Here is a 17,072-nt window from a genome sequence, read left to right as displayed (position 1 = left end):
CGAAATCATGAGCAACGCCAAAGGCATATTGCGAATCAGTATAAATGTTTACTTTCAAGTGCTTAGCTCTTATGCAGGCTTGTGTCAGAGCGATGAGCTCTGCTGCTTGTGCTGACAATGTGTCTATTTTCTGTGTCTCTATGACTTCTTTATCAGTGGTCACAGCATAGGCCGCTACTAACTCTCCTGCACTCGTTCTCATGCATGATCCATCTACATAGAGCGTTAAGTCTGGGTCTGAAAGTGCAATATCTGTCAGGTCTTGTCTTGGTTTCGTCACTATATTCATTAGTTCCACACAGTCATGTGATGGTGCATTTACTGTACTTGAGGGCAAAAGTGTTGCAGGATTCAGAATATTACAACGTCTGATCTCTATGTGTGGTTGAAATAATGTCAGTTCATATCCTGTCAGTCTTGCTACAGTCAAGTGTTGTGTTTGTGTTCTGTTTAAGAGTACCTCCACTGCATGTGGGACCTGTACTGTCAGAGGGTGACCCAGCACCATGGAGTCACTTTGTCTTATGGCTAGGGCTGTTGCTGCAACTGATTTCAGGCATGCAGGCAGAGCCTGGGCCACTGGGTCTAGTGTGCTAGAAAAATAAGCACAAGGCTTGTGTTTTCCTGCTTGATCTTGTGTGAGAACAGATAATGCTGTTCCTTCTCTTTCAGTTACAAAAAGCATGAAAGGTTTGCTGTAACATGGAGTCGCTAACACTGGCGCTTGACATAAAGCTCTTTTTAATTCCTCAAATGCCAAGGTGTGTTCTTGTGTCCAAGGGAGGACAGTCCCCCCTGCCTCCTGTGTAGTTAACTGTATGAGTGGTTTGGCTAGAAAGGCATACTGGGGAATCCATTGCCTACAGTATGAAGTGAGGCCAATAAAGGCACGTACTTCCTTTTGTGTCTTGGGCTGTGAAAGGTTAGCAATGAGCTGTATACGTGCTTGTGTTAGCTGTCTCCCCTCTTTGGAAAGCAAGTGTCCTAGGTACACTACTCGCTTTTCACAGAACTGCAACTTCGAAGGGGACACCTTGTGCCCCTTGTCAGCCAGAAAATGTAAGACTGTCAGTGATGCATTTTCACATTCTTTTACTGAACGTGCTGTAATCAGGATATCGTCCACATACTGTAGTAACGCAGTGTTGGAAGGCATGTGAATGCTGTCTAGCTGTCTTTTCAATGCCTGACTGTAAATACTAGGGCTTTCTGTAAAACCTTGAGGAGCCCTTGTAAAGACAAAGCTACGACCTCCTAATGAAAATCCAAACAGGTACTGGCTGTCTGGGTGAATGGGAACACTAAAGAAAGCGTTCTTCAAGTCGATAACAGTAAAGTAAGTAGCCTCTGAATCAATAGCAGTCAACAATGAAGAAATGTCTGGCACCACTGGATATTGTGGTACTACACATTTGTTCAATTCTCGCAGGTCAATAATCAATCGGTACACTGGCAATACACTAGGATCAGATCTTTTAAGGATAGGAATGACAGGCGAGTTACATACATTTGAGACTGTCTCTACCACTACCCCCCGTGCAATAAATTCGTCAACTATTTTCAGTAATGCTGTTTCGGCGTCTGGTGGTAACTTGTATTGTCTAATACGTGGAAGTACTACTCCTGCTTTGAGTGTGACATGGTGAGGCGTAATGTCCATGTAACCTACGTCAGTCGGTCCTTGTGCCCACAGGATCTATGGCACGTTCTTGAGTCTGTGGTCAAAATCAGTCAGTACATAATGTCCCTTAAAATCACGTAAGAACAGGCGTACTCCCTCTGGAGAACAGCAGATAACTGCTCCTAGATCTTTTAATGTCTTCATACCAAGTAAGTTTTCTGGACATGACTTAGTAAGTAGCAAGTCAGTGGTACGTGACAGTGGACCAACCCCTAGGGAGACTGGTTTTGATACTTCATTAACAATAGGCTTTCCTGAAAATCCCAGGGAAACATTCTGTGAGCCTGAGAGAGGTGCCCCTGGAACCTCGTCATGACTGATGGTAGTTCTGCTCGCCCCTGTGTCAATCAGAAACTTTCGATCCTGACCTAGAACACGACTATGTACATACGGACCCTCTTGATCTACAGGAACCTCAATAAGGGGCAAGCCTACTTCCCTCTCGAGGCTGTTTCATGAGAACTGTTGATATTCTGGATAGTCAGACTGTGTGTGCTGATACATTTGTGGTGTGGCATGAACAGGCGGTGGTGGAGGATAATTCGCTACTGTCTGTTGCGTGTTCTGTTGCGTGTTATTCTGTCTAGGAGTGTACTGTCGCTCTTTTGTCTTGCCTGTAGCAATGTTGTGTTTCAGAACAGTGCAGTCCTTTACAAAGTGACCTGGTTGTTTGCAATAATTACAGTTCCCTTTGACAGGTGTCGTGTTATGTTTGTTTGAAGTCGCCGGTACCGTCTGGGCAACCAGCACCTTCATTTTTGTCTCTTTCATGCGTCTCTTTTCATGATCCTGCTCTTCTGTAATCCTATTCTGATGATACTGTAGCATCTGTAACATTTGTGAAGGGCTGTTTGCTTGCCAAGTACTCTCAACCTTCAGTACTCTATTCTTGATCTGGGGTAAGGAATTCTCTACTAATTTGCTCACAAAAAGATGTGGAAATGACTCGCTACCAGGCTTAAGGCCACTATTAATAGTAAAACATTTCTCAAATCTAGAATAGAAATCACTAGTGTCCTCGTCTTGCTATTGTTTACATGCTGAAATAGCATCCCAATCTTCCTTTTTAGTAATCAATAATCTTGGCAAAACTTGTATCAGGAATTCAGGTAGTTCTCTAGCTCTATCTCCAAGACCAACTCCTGGGAGCCTGCCCTTCTCTTCTGTTTCCAATGCATCCCAACGTAACTTTTTCTCACCCACTTCCCAGTCTTTTTCCTTAAGCTTTTCATAAATCCCTGCAGGTAACAGTACTTTTAATAGCTTCAGAATGTCAGCGTACGTATAATCTCCTATGCGGAGGATGTCTTTTAATTCACGGTGAAATCCCCCTGGGTCTTTATCATGACAAGGCAACATCTTTTTCATTTCAAGAATCTCTAATTTCGTTAAGGGGGTGTAAACATACACTCGTTGTAACTCATTGGCCGCATTCTTAACGGGATGAACCTCTCGTAGGGGGTTCTGTCTGTCTATGTGTACGTTATGTCTGTCATGGTGTAAGACTGGAGGCATGTATGTAGTCAGAGAATCTATGTACTTATGTCGTTGATCCAGGATTACATTAATTAATTCAGTACCTAAACCTGTCCATCTATCTAGTAAAATGTCGTCAAGTATTTTATGCAAGTGACCAGGATCAGAATGCTGACTTTTATACAACGTTATCAAGTGTTGAACCATGTAAATACCAGCCAAACGCTGTTCGTTCGGTGGAAGGCTTAAGAAAGTCTGAGCCACTATATCACTGCTATATATATTGGCATTGGACACCCACTGGGTGGCTGACCGGGCCAACTCTATTTCGTGTTGTGTGGGAGGTCTCTCATTCCCTATCCATTGTTTCAGTGCTTTCTCAGTAGCTTGGAATAGAGCTTCAAGGGAATACCTTTCTTTTATAGCTGGCCCTTGTTTACGGTAATCAAGGCACTTGGGTCTGTCAAACTGTCGCGCTTTTCCTCCATAATTAATCTTGTCTTTTGGTTCATCTACTTCTTATGTTAATAACTCACCATTCTCCTCAGACTCTTTTCTGTGCCTTTCTATTATTTCCTTTCGTATTTTCTTGTACATGGCATCTATATGTCCCTGTTTCTCATGTCTACCGGCATCTATGTGATCACTCCATTCTATCAATCCTGCTTTTACATCTCCGTCCCCTTCGTCCTGTTCCCTGATCAGGCAGTTAATAATAAAACGTAAGACATAGTTCTTAACCCCTACTTTTCTCTGTGCCATGGCTTGTGCTATACTATCTGGTCCCTCCCCCGTTCTAATAAAACGATACATGCTATCTAGGTGATCTTTCATGTCTGGTAATGTCTCTAGATATGCAACAGCTTGTCTTAGTCTACGTGAAATCACGACGATTGAACCCTTTCCTGGTTCTGTATCATATACACAAAATGTAATGGCTGCATCTACAGTAGGCACCCCTCCCACTGCCCCGGGACCTACGTCATCTTTTGCTAGCTGCTGCTGAAGTTGCTGGAGCTGATCTGCTGCTGGGGGTGGAGGAAAACCTGCATTAACGTAGTCCGGGAGGGCATCGTCTAGATACGAGGAAATGAATGCTTCAGATGCTGTCGGCTTTATTCTATGTACTCTATATGGTACAGGTGGTGGCGTTCGAGACCTACTGGATCTTTCTGAGGTGGTCACTTTAGCTAGTTCTTCTGACAGAACGGGATAAATACCATTAACAACGGCGTTTCTTTCCCTATCAGTCTGTTCTGTTTTGACACGTTCCCCCTCCTCCCGCAGTTGCTTTTCTCTGGCTTTTTCCCCAGCTTGTCTAGTTCTATCTGCTTTATTCAATTCTTTCTCTGTTCTCCTATGTGACTCTTTGCGCCACAATTCGATGGCATCTTTCTGAGAGGGTCTTGACTTCTTTTTCCATAGTGCTTCCTCCACCCTCATAATACATTCAGGATCCCATGTACCCGAGATTGGCCATCTATACTTTTCCTCCAGGTCCTTGGTGTAGTCTACCCATAAATCTAAAAACAAAATGGCGTCTAATCCATGCTTATTATACATATAATGACCAGGTGTGTCTCTAGGCGGGATGTTAACTGGTTCTTCTAGTATACCTTTTCTGGTCCCTATCTGACGTAACTTTGAAAACAGTGGCATGTTTGAAACCAATATTCACAAAAATAGACTGAAACAATCTACAATCATTCACACACAAACAAATATTAAACACTAAAACAGTTACAACCTAAACTGATACAGAGAGCTAAACATGTACTTGAAAAACTTTATGCACTGAAATACAGTACAACCATACCGGTCTCAAAAATGAGACACGTCTTGACCGCGCCCACGTTTACCATGGGCACGTCTTTACCGGTCTCACGTGAATGAGACACGTCTTTACCGCACCCACGTTTACCATGGGCACGTCTTTAATCTTGATGCATTCCCCATAGTGGTACTCACCGGGAAGCAGAATCTTGAAACTTGAAGGCCTCGGACTTCTACGCATGCGCCTTGGAACAGGTGGACCTCTGGAGACCTCGGACCTTGCTCTCTCATGGGCTGGGCTCTGGGTTGAGACGATCCGCTTTCCTCACCGCCTCACATGGATGCCTGGTCGCAGTCCGTCCTCCTCCTGGGCCTGAGGGAGTAGCGGGTAATCCCAATGGCGTGTACACTTTAAAGTCCGTCACGGCTGTGGAAGGGGGCAAAGACTAGACCTACAAACTCCGGCGAGTGGGGAAAGGGACATGTCCCTGTTCAAGGGCGCCAATTAATGTGGTAAATAAAATATTACCCTGGCAGAATTTCTAGGCATTAACCAAATATCATGCATCAAATGAGAGACAGGATCCGTGGTGTCCAAGTTAAAATGGGCTTTATTCCAATAACTCGAGTCAAAGGGAGAATATGTTCCATCACCACAGAGGTTCAGGAAGAGTAATCTAACATTCAATAACAATGAACAGCATATATACAATTTTCTCCTTGTACATAGGGAGGAGCGCTCCAGGCCGAGCAAGAAAGAAAGAGATAAGAGCATGTGGGCGTACACTTGATGAGTCATAGGTAGATGATAGGTAGATGTCATAGGTGGGTGGGTACTTAGGGGAGGAGTTTGCATGACCAGCTGGAACTCTGCCCTAATTGTGCAACTTTGAGCATGGCGTGCAACTGACGTGTAACTGGGAAGAGAGCTGACTTTCGGCCTAGCAGAGACATCTCTTGTGTCAGGGCGAAAAGCACATCTTGTAAATAATAAATAATAATAAAGAGCTTGTAAAGCGCTCAGTAATGCCATCACGGCATGTCCCCGCGCTAAAACTAGCAGTGAACCAGCAAGAGAGAGATCCAGAGGTCTATGCTGTGTATAAGTGAGTTTTCAGCAAGGCCCTAAACCGCGCTTCACTACTCTCCAGTCTCAAGGCCAAGGGAAGTTTGTTCCACTGTTGAGCTGCATGGAGCGCAAAAGAACGACCACCTATTCTGGCCTTCCTCGTCCTGGGGACTGTCAGCAGTCCGGTCCCCTCCGAACGAAGGGTCCTGGAGGGTTCATACCGACTGACTAGATCCTTTAAATAAGCGGGCGACCTCTCCCAGACAATCCGATGACAGAAGAGTAGGCACTTAAAACGCACCCTTTTCTTCACAGGCAACCAATGAAGCGCATCCAGCGCCTTCTGCGAATTGGCCCTCCTAGGTCTTCTCAACACCAACCTGGCGGCGGAGTTCTGGATGACTTGGAGGCGGCCCAGGCTACCCTCGGTTGCCCCCAGGAACAGTACGTTTCCATAGTCCAACCGCGAGGTCACCAGTGCCTGTGTTAGAGTCCTTCTGGCCGCAAGGGGCAAGAGGTCTAACGTTTTATTTAGGGTCTTTAAAACTCCAAAACATTTGCCCACAAGACGCCTAATGTGGCCATCATACGAGAGGGAGGGATTCATCCAGATTCCCAAGTTCTTTGCTTCCTCACAGGGGGTAGGAGTAGGGCCCAAGCATGAAGGCCACCACTCAGCCGACCAATTATCGCTTGTTCCCCCCACCACCAGCACCTCTGTTTTAGAACCATTGAGTTTTAAACAATGGGAGTCCATCCATTCTCCCAGTGCCTGCATGCAGGATTTAAAGTTAGTTGGAGTGTTGGAGGAGTTCTGCGATAAAGAGATCAGCAGCTGGGTGTCGTCGGCGTACGACACCAATTCCACCCCAAAAGATTGTACCACTTTTGCCAGGGAGGCCATATAAAGATTAAAAAGAGTGGGGCTAAGAGCCGAGCCCTGAGGCACTCCCTGATCTAATGGCATCTCTGCTGAGCGACAGGTCCCTTGCTGAACCTGAAAGCATCTCTCTGAGAGGAATGACTGTAGCCAACACAGCGCTTGACCAGCCACCCCAGCTTCCTTCAGACACCGCAGCAAGATGGAATGTGCTACGGTGTCGAAAGCTGCACTCAGGTCGAGCATAATTAGGGCCATTGTGTGACCTGCATCAGCCCCTGCTCTTAAAGTCTCGGTGGCTCGGAGGAGAGCTGTCTCCGTGGAATAGCCCACCCTAAATCCTGACTGAGAAGGATGAAGTAAGTTCCACCTCTCCAGGTGTTCAGAGAGCTGAGTATTAACCACTTTCTCTGCCACCTTCGCCACGTACGGTAGTAAGGAAATAGGCCTGAGGTTTTCCAGCACCTCCAGGCTAACGTTAGGTTTTTTCCTTATTGGCAGTACTATGGCCTTTTTCCACTCTTTGGGGACTTGTTGAGTGCAGAAGGAGGTGTTTAGGACCTGCCTGATGTGAGGTTCCAGGGCTGACACTCCCTCTGAAATGACCCAAGCCGGTGCCGGATCGTTGGGGGACCCTGACTTCACACTTCGGCATATCTTTATAAGATTGTCCACTGTGGGAACCTCAAAAGTTTGTAGTGAGGACTCAAAGGGTACCATTGAGCTACCAGCTACAAGATCTGTGCCTTTGTCTGGGACATGAGAAAAGGAGGCATAAATCGCTTTCACTTTATTAGAAAAAAAGTTAGCGACTTTATTACATCCCTCCACAGAGACCTTTATGGGGGTACTAGATCCCGAGACTGAGGATATTTCTTTATATATTTTGTATAATTCACGCGAGGAGCTCTCAGCTGCCTCAATGCGTGTCTGAAAATATTTGGCTTTGGCTCTACGTACCGCATACTGATAGCTTCGATGAGCGGAGCTGTATGTGTTCTTAGCCAGTGGAGTCGGGTTCTTCCTCCAGCTCCTTTCAAGTTTTTTGCAGTTAGACTTGATTTGCTGTAGTTCAGGAGTGAACCACAGGGCAGTGTGTTGTCTGCCTTCTCTAACTTTACCCTTACTCAAGGGGGCTATCTCATCCAGGGTGGAAGTCACAAGAAGGTTAAATTCCTACAATCTGATATGATAGGGGATGTATTGTCTGAAGCAAAAGGTTGTTCACCACTAAGAATCAGAAAAGCATATATTTCTCCGTTCATTGCATGGGGGCTGAGACAGAGAGCTAGGCCTTATCTGTCGCGAACGGGTTCTGTTTACATTTCCTCACCGGGCAGGGATGCCACTCTGTACAGCAAAACAGATAACTGTTATTCATAACACTGTCTTGGCAGAAGTTCAGAAAGTGGTTCAACCACAATAAAATAAAGGGCTCAGTACGATATTTATTTAAAATGCACAATGCAGAATGCAAAATACATGGGCCTTTATTTTAGCTTAACGTTTGGGAGACTTTGATGACTTGACTTGCAGGACATGTTTGCAGAGGCCTAGTGATTCAGGCCACTACGAGAATTATGCATGGGTGCCATGCACATGAATGTAACATAGGGTGTATGTAGTGGACATTTTTTTTGGTCAGGCAAAATATCATTTTCCTCACAACAACAGAACCAACTCTATTAAATACAGACCATCTCATCATAACATTGTCTCTTCCCAATCTCCTACCGTCCTTCCATCTCATATGCTCCTTCCTGTATCTCACAGGAGGCGCAAAACTAATATACAAGGCCTTGAGCCTGTCTGAGACCAGAAACAGAATGACCCTTGGGCCTCTATTCGTCGATCCAGGGACAGACGCTTCCTCCCCTCGTGCTTGAATGACAAATTGAATATTTACTCCAACTCTTCCACTAACATCATCACCATCAACACTCTAATCTTGCAACTGACGAGACATGGATACCTCTGCCATCTCCTCTACCTACCATCGTTTCCAGCTCCTATAACTCTGGCCCACACACCTCTCCCTCTTCCCTCACCTATCCTGCCTCATTTCTGCTACCTACCGTCACTCCCAGCTCCCAGAATTCCGGCCCACACACCCTCTGAAATACGCTTATCATCTAGCCACCTTGCTCAGACGGATGGTCAGCCAGAAAGGATAAATTAATGTTTAGAACAGTACATTCGATGTCAATTGTTACATGATAGTACACGTTGGAATGAAGTGTTATGGATCATTGAGTTTGCTAATAACAACACTGTAAATGCATCCTTATGTTCGTCTCCTTTCTATAGCACCTATGGTGTTCAACCAAAAATGCCAGACTGTGAAATGCCTGCTTCTCAAACTGTTCAAGCTGCTCATGAATTTCAAGAATATCTAAATAGGATACATCATAAGGCGAAGGAAAACATATGCCATGCTAAGGATAACTATAAAAGAAATGCAGACAGACACAGAACCACTGACATGACTTATGCAGTTGGTGATTTGGTGTGGTTATCCAATAAATATTGATGTCTGAAGGGAGAGAATGAATTCCAGCCCAAGTATGTGGGGTTATTTAAAATTTGTAAAGTGATTAACTCATTGGCTTTGAAACTAGATGTAATTGCGACTTTAAAAGCACATTCAGTTTTTCATGTTTCTTTGCTGAAACAAGTGATTGAAGGGATTCAAGTGTGTGTAGTGCACTCAACATGACTCCCAGCGTGGGCGACTTGGAGGCAGAGGATGCTCTCTAGCTCTCCCCAAGCTCCAAAAACAGCCCCTGCCCTGCAGTCACATGGAGTTGGGTGCAGTGATGGCTGCCGAGGCACAGAATAAAGAGCATACTTGAGATCCCCCGTCTTTTGCCTGTGATTGCAGGTTTTCCTGGGCATTTGCCGTGTTTGTTTTAACTCATGTTGCCCAGATTATTGCTAATGCTTAATTCCTGATTACCATCAGTACCCACTGACCAGAGAGAGTATCTGAAAAATTACTTGTATGTTTTTAAGGTGGTTGGAGCCAGCCATTTTCTTCTGTTTTCCTGTGCAGCTGCTTGTCGTGTAAAGACAAAAAGTGGTAGAATAGTCACCAACAGCAAACCATCCCATCAATTCTGGTAATGCACATATTATCATAGAATTTTAAAAGGTGCTTACCTTCCTTGTGCAGCCTGTGAGATTTCCTTGGTGATTAAAATTCCTCTTCGAAACAGCATCATTTATCATTGAAAACTTAGAGGAAACTAATGCAAGAAAAGAGACTGGTTTTTAGACCTGCCCCTTTTCGCAGGTTTATCCCCACACCTTTTGCCTCCTATTTTTCTGACCCTGTTTTTATTGGCGTTAGGACTCTGAACACTTTACCACTGCTGATCGGCGCTAAAGTGCACATGCTCTCTGTGTAAATTGTGATTGTTCATCCATGATTGGCATATTTAATGTACTGGTAATTCCCTATTAATGTGCACTATGTGTGCCCAGGGCCTGTAAATCAAATGCTACTAGCGGCCTTGCATCACTGGTTGTGCCACCCACACCAGTAGCCTTTCAAATGTGTCTCAGACTTGCCTCTGAAGTGTCTGTGTATGCAGATTTTAACTGCCCTGTCGACCTAACATTGACTTTTCTTACATGTGCATCCCCTATAAGGTAGGCCAAAGGTACCCCCATGGACAGGGTGCAGTGTAAGTTAAAGGTAGGACTTGTACTGCTGTGTGTTACAAGTCCTAATAGTGATATGCAGTGCATTTTGTTTTTCACTGTTGAAAGGCTGTCTGTTCCATAGAGTAACTTGGGAGCTGCCTTTTAACATCTTACAAGTGTCACTTTTCATTAAGGAAAGATAGAGAAATGGAGTTTAGGCTCTCTGACCAATTTAGTGAAGGTGGTTATTAAACTTTTTGTTTGAATATGCCACTTTTAGAAAGTGGGCATTTTTTTGCTTTACCATTCTGTGTGCCTCTACCCGTTTGTGTATTCACCGTCTGGTTTTGGAGTGACGGGAGCTGGGGATGTGCATTCACTCTAGACAGTCACAAAGGGAATTGAGGAGTGTCCTGCATTTCCTGGGCGAATCATAGCCAGGCTGAATAGACCTGTTTGCAATTAGAGCGAGGGAAGGAGTTGTCACTTGTACCTGATTGGACTGTGGTTGCCTTTCACAAAGCTGTCACCACCTCCTGTAGTGAACCTGGCATGAGCAAGGCAGAAGTGGCTTATGTGTACAGCAGAGACTTTTGTTGGTGCTGCCTTCACAGAGAAACATGGAGGTCTTGATTTGAGGAAGGAAGATGGTGGGTTGAACCTGCTACGGAGTTCTGCTCCAACTCGTGGCTCGGCGACCACCGCCATCCATCGTGCTGCCATCAGAAAATGCTGATTGTAGGATTTGCCTGCTGTGGCTCCTTGCACTCCACTCGTCGGTCAGCGTCCTTGCTGACAGAATGGTATCTCCAGGGCAGATGTTGCAGCTTTGGGGTCGGCAGACAGACAGACGGCTGAAATGGACTTGCTGGCTGGCTGCGTCTAGGCGTGTTACTGCTTCTTCAATTCCACAATATTAACTTTTGCCCGCATGGAATATATATAGCCCCACAGAATCAAAATGCTTCCTGGGTTGCCGCAGTGCCTGGTGGGGTGGCAAGGAACGCACTATAGAAGTGAAGAGGGGCAGGAACTGGAGGAGGGTGAAATGAGCACACCAATAGTTCCCTCAGATCCAAGTCTTTTGCAAGTCAGCCAGTCTATTCTATAGTTACTCCAATCAGGCATAATGAAGGAGTTATGCAAGCACCTGCCAAAGAATTTCTAGCCCCTAGTGAAGAATCATCACTTGTAGATACCTAAATGGTGGCAGCCTCAACAGGAGCTCCAATCGCTTCCCATACCTTGGATCAGATGAAAGGCAGAGGCAAATTTGCTTCGGATTACGGGGAAATGCCAGCTCTGCAACAATTTATCAGCAATCAACTGAGCTACCGCTCTGACCTACCTCTTGTGCCCTCTCAGGGGCTAAACAGTTAACAAAGGGCTCAAGTAGAGATACTGGTGTAAACAGTGAGTACTGTCTTTGACTTCTCAAGGGGCCAGGTAGTGGGGTTCCTGCAGCTACAGAGGCTGTAGAGGGTGCAGACTGTGAAGTGGACTGCGATGCAGATTGTGAGGTAGCGGATAATGAAGGTGCAGCAGTGATGTGGCAATTCAAATCCTCTTTCTAGGACGATGTGAAGTAATGAACTTTTATCCTTCATTTCTCTAGCTAGGTCTTACCAATTGTTGGAACCCTGAAAGCAGCAACCTGCAAGCAAGGTAAATGGCTGAGGGGCTAAGAACAGCCCTCTCAGGTAATGGGTAAAATCAAAGGGGAGGTGAAAGCACTAATATCCCGTTTATCTGCAACACTTCCACAAGCAGAGGTGGACAAGCAGCTTACAGAACAACACACTCTCCTCAAGTGCTACTCTCCGAATCCCAGCCTTACCTCTGATATATCTTCTGATCCTCCTTCTGATCATTCTCGTCCATCCAGTACTAAAGAGGCTCGCATAGAGAATAATCCACAAGAGCCTTCGTTAAGAGCAATCTTGCAATCTCCTCAGGCCCAACGTGCAGCAGTTCAGTGACATTAAGCTCAGGCTACGGCGGACAATGGAAATGCAACTGGATGAGGTTTCGGGGCAGCTCACCAGTCTCACAACAGAGCTTACAGAACTGCAGCAGTGACTTGCTCATAATGAGGAGGTTGCGACCACAACAGTCAAGGCAATTGGAAATCATGATGTCCAGCTGGAATATCTTCAAAACAAAATTGAAGATTTGAAAAATCGCAAGAGTAGAAATAACCTGAAGATATATGGGATAGCTGAGGGGAAGGAGGGAACAGATCCTCAGCTATATATGGTGCAAAGGCACGGAAGGATAAAACTGAGCTAGTTCTCACCGGAGGTTATCGCAGTCCCTGGACCCCCACTTTCTGGCCCCCTTCCCTTGGTATTCCTCCGTCACCCTCCCCTTCAGCTAAAACATTAGAGATTACGCTGAACCAACACCTCACACTGCACTCCCAGATTAGCACCGTAGTCTCATCCTGCTTTTTCACTCTCCGCACCATTCGGAAGATTTCCCGTTTCTTTTCCTTCCCGGCCTTGAATATCATTCTCATGGCGTTGGTACTATCGCGCCTGGACTATGGCAACATTTTGTACAACGGCATCCCTGCCTATGCCCTCCGACGCCTCGAATTGGTCCAGAATCAGGCCACCCGCCTTGTCTACGGTCTCTCCAAGTCTCACCATGTGACCCCCCTGCTTAATGCCCTGCACTGGCTCCCCATTAAAGAACGTGCCATTTTCAAGCTGGGTTGTACAACTTTTTAGGCCCCTTTTGGGACTGCCCCGCTTTTATTAATTCTGAAATTAAGGCCTATACCCCTTGCAGAGAGCTACGCTCGTCCTCTCAGTCCCTTCTCTCCGTACCACGGTTTAAGAAGAAGAAATCGGGTGGGTTGAAATTTGCTGTTCTTGCCCACATCTTCTGGAACACCCTCCCCCCTCACATAAAATCTGCAGGCTGTTATCTTAAGTTCCGCGGGGCACTCAAAACGTTTCTTTTTCTGCAAGCCTTCTCCTCTTAGCATCTGCTTCCCTGTTTCCTAGGGTCTGCGTCCTTCAACGCCAAGAAACCGCTTGGTAGTCGTGCGCTTAATAAATATTTTTTGAAATTCAAATTCAAATTCAAGGACTTTCCCTGACATGATGGACTGGGACTGGGATTCACAAATCCAGCACGCCCACCGTCTTCCCCTCAACCTCAATGCCTCCAATGCTATTACGTTACAAAAGGGGGTGGTGATGGACGGAGCATCTGAACCAATCAAACACTCACACCCAGTCAAAAGATCTGGGTTTAATCCATCACCATTCTCTAGCCCGCTCTGCCACCCCAGTTCAGACATGGCCATATGCAAATCAGTCAGACCCTGTGCCTCATGGGAACAGTCCAGCCCGAACTGCCAAGCCAAGCCTTCCCTGGACCGCAAACAAGCTTCCTAGGACCGGTTTCTGGCATTTCAGCCGTCTTCAGCCAGGCTTGCTTGAATCCAGTGGCAAAGTGAACAAGGGACTCACGTCTGAGCATACCCTGCCAAATTATGGCAAACAAAGCGGTACAAAAGGGGGTAGTAATGGACGGAGCATCTGAACCGATCAAACTCTCACACCCAGTCAAAAGATCTGGGTTTAATCCATCACCGTTCTTTAGTCCACTCTGCCACCCAAGGTCAGACATGGCCATATACAAATCAGTCTGACCCTGTGCCTCATGGGAACAGTCCAGCCCGAACTGCCAAGCCATGCCTTCCCTGGACCGGAAACAAGCTTCCTAGGACCGGTTTCTGGCATTTCAGCCGTCTTCAGCCAGGCTTGCTTGAATCCAGTGGCAAAGTGAGCAAAGGACTCACGTCTGAGCATACCCTGCCATCTTATGGCAAACAAAGCGGTACAAAAGGGGGTAGTGATGGACAGAGCATCTGAACCAATCAAACACTCACACCCAGTCAAAAGATCTGGGTTTAATCCATCACCGTTCTTTAGCCCACTCTGCCACCCCAGTTCAGACATGGCCATACGCAAATCAGTTTGACCCTGTGCCTCAAGGGAACAGTCCAGCCTGAACTGCCAAGCCATGCCTTCCCCGGACCGGAAACAAGCTTCCTAGGACCAGTTTCTGGCATTTCAGCCGTCTTCAGCTAGGCTTGCTTGAATCCAGTGGCAAAGTGAGCATGGGACTCACGTCTGAGCATACCCTGCCAACTTATGGCGAACAAAGCGGTACAAAAGAGGGGAATGATGGACAGAGCATCTGAACCAATCAAACACTCACACCCAGTCAAAAGATCTGGGTTTAATCCATCACCATTCTTTAGCCCAATCTGCCACCCCAGTTCAGACATGGCCATTTGCAAATCAGTCTGACCCTGTGCCTCATGGGAACAGTCCAGCCCGAACTGCCAAGCCATGCCTTCTCTGGACCGAAGCAAGCTTCCTAGGACCGGTTTCTGGCATTCTAGCCGTCTTCAGCCAGGCTTGCTTGAATCCAGTGGCAAAGTGAGCAAGGGACTCACGTCTGAGCATGCCCTGCCAACTTATGGCAAACAAAGCGGTACAAAAGGGGGTAGTGATGGACGGAGCGTATGAACCAATCAACCACTTCACAAATCCAGCACACCCACCGTCTTCCCCTCAACCTCAATGCCTCCAATGCTAACACGGTACAAAAGGGGGTAGTGATGTACGGAGCATCTGAACCAATCAAACACTCACACCCAGTCAAAAGATCTGGGTTTAATCCATCACCATTCTCTAACCCGCTCTGCCACCCCAGTTCAGACATAGCCATATGCAAATCAGTCTGACCCTGTGCCTCATGGGAACAGTCCAGCCCAAACTGCCAAGCCATGCCTTCCCTGGACCGGAAACAAGCTTCCTAGGACCGGTTTCTGGCATTTCAGCCGTCTTCAGCCAGGCTTGCTTGAATCCAGTTGCAAAGTGAGCAAGGGACTCACAAATGAGCATACCCTGCCAACTTATGGCAAACAAAGCGGTCCAAAAGGGGGTAGTGATGGACGGAGCATATGAACCAATCAACCACTCACACCCAGTCAAAATATCTGGGTTTAATCAATCACCGTTCTTTAGCCCACTTTGCCACCCCAGTTCAGACATGGCCATATGCAAATCAGTCTGACCCTGTGCCTCATGGGAACAGTCCAGCCCGAACTGCCCAGCCATGCCTTCCCTGGACCGGAAACACGCTTCCTAGGACCAGTTGCTGGCATTTCAGCCGTCTTCAGCCAGGCTTGCTTGAATCCAGTGGCAAAGTGACAAGGGACTCACGTCTGAGCATACCCTGCCAACTTATGGCGAACAAAGTGGTACAAAAGGGGGTAGTGATGGACGGAGCATCTGAACCAATCAAACACTCACACCCAGTCAAAAGATCTGAGTTTAATCCATCACCGTGCTTTAGCCCACTCTGCCACCCCAGTTCAGGAATGGCCATATGCAAATCAGTCTAACCCTGTGCCTCATGGGAACAGTCCAGCCCGAACTGCCAAGCCATGCCTTCCCTGGACCGGAAACAAGCTTCCTAGGACCGGTTTCTGGCATTTCAGCCGTCTTCAGCCAGGCTTGCTTGAATCCAGTGGCAAAGTGAGCAAGGGACTCACGTCAGAGCATACCCTGCCAACATATGGCAAACAAAGCGGTACAAAAGGGGGTAGTAATGGACGGAGCATCTGAACCAATCAAACACTCACACCCAGTCAAAAGATCTGGGTTTAATTCATCACCGTTCATTAGCCCACTCTGCCACCCCAGTTCAGACATGGCCATATGCAAATCAGTCTGACCCTGTGCCTCATGGGAACGGTCCAGCCCGAACTGCCAGGCCATGCCTTCCCTGGACCGGAAACAAGCTTCCTAGCACCGGTTTCTGGCATTTCAGCCGTCTTCAGCCAGGCTTGTTTGAATCCAGTGGCAAAGTGAGCAAGGGACTCACGTCTGAGCATAAACCTAGAACTAGGGCATCACTTAAAGACCTGATCCAGCTGCATGGTCTATGTGATATATGGCAGACTCTTCATCCAACTGATCATGCTGTACCTTTTATTCATGCCCACATAATTACTATTCAAGGAACAACATAGTTTTCAGTAAGCCTTCTTTGGTGGATGATATAGAAATGGATGTATGCCCTGGGATTGTCTAAGATCATAACCAGATTCTGTTCTCATTTGGTCCGACTGTGGCTCAGTCAATCAATCAAAGTACTTGTAAAGCGCGCTACTCACCCGTGAGGGTCTCAAGGCGCTGAGGGGTGGGGGGTGTCACTACTGCTCGAAGAGCTAGGTCTTGAGGGCTCTTTTGAAGGCAATTAGGTCTTCGGTCTGCCGTAGGTGGGTAGGGAGGGTGTTCCAGGTCTTGGCGGCGAGGTATGAGAAGGATCTGCTGCTGGAGGTCGTTTGTTGGATGCGGGAGACAGCTGCGAGTGCGAGGCCGGCGGAGCGGAGCTGGCGTGTGGGGGTGTAGAAGCTGAGTCTGCTGTTCAGGTAGGCAGGTCCGGCGTTGTGGAGTGCTTTGTGTGCGTGGGTGAGGAGCTTGAAGGTGATCCTCTTGTCGATGGGGAGCCAGTGT

This window comes from Lissotriton helveticus, chromosome 7, assembly GCF_964261635.1.
Source record: "Lissotriton helveticus chromosome 7, aLisHel1.1, whole genome shotgun sequence".
In the NCBI taxonomy this organism is placed as follows: domain Eukaryota; kingdom Metazoa; phylum Chordata; class Amphibia; order Caudata; family Salamandridae; genus Lissotriton; species Lissotriton helveticus.
Note: the sequence above shows the minus strand (reverse complement) of the source record.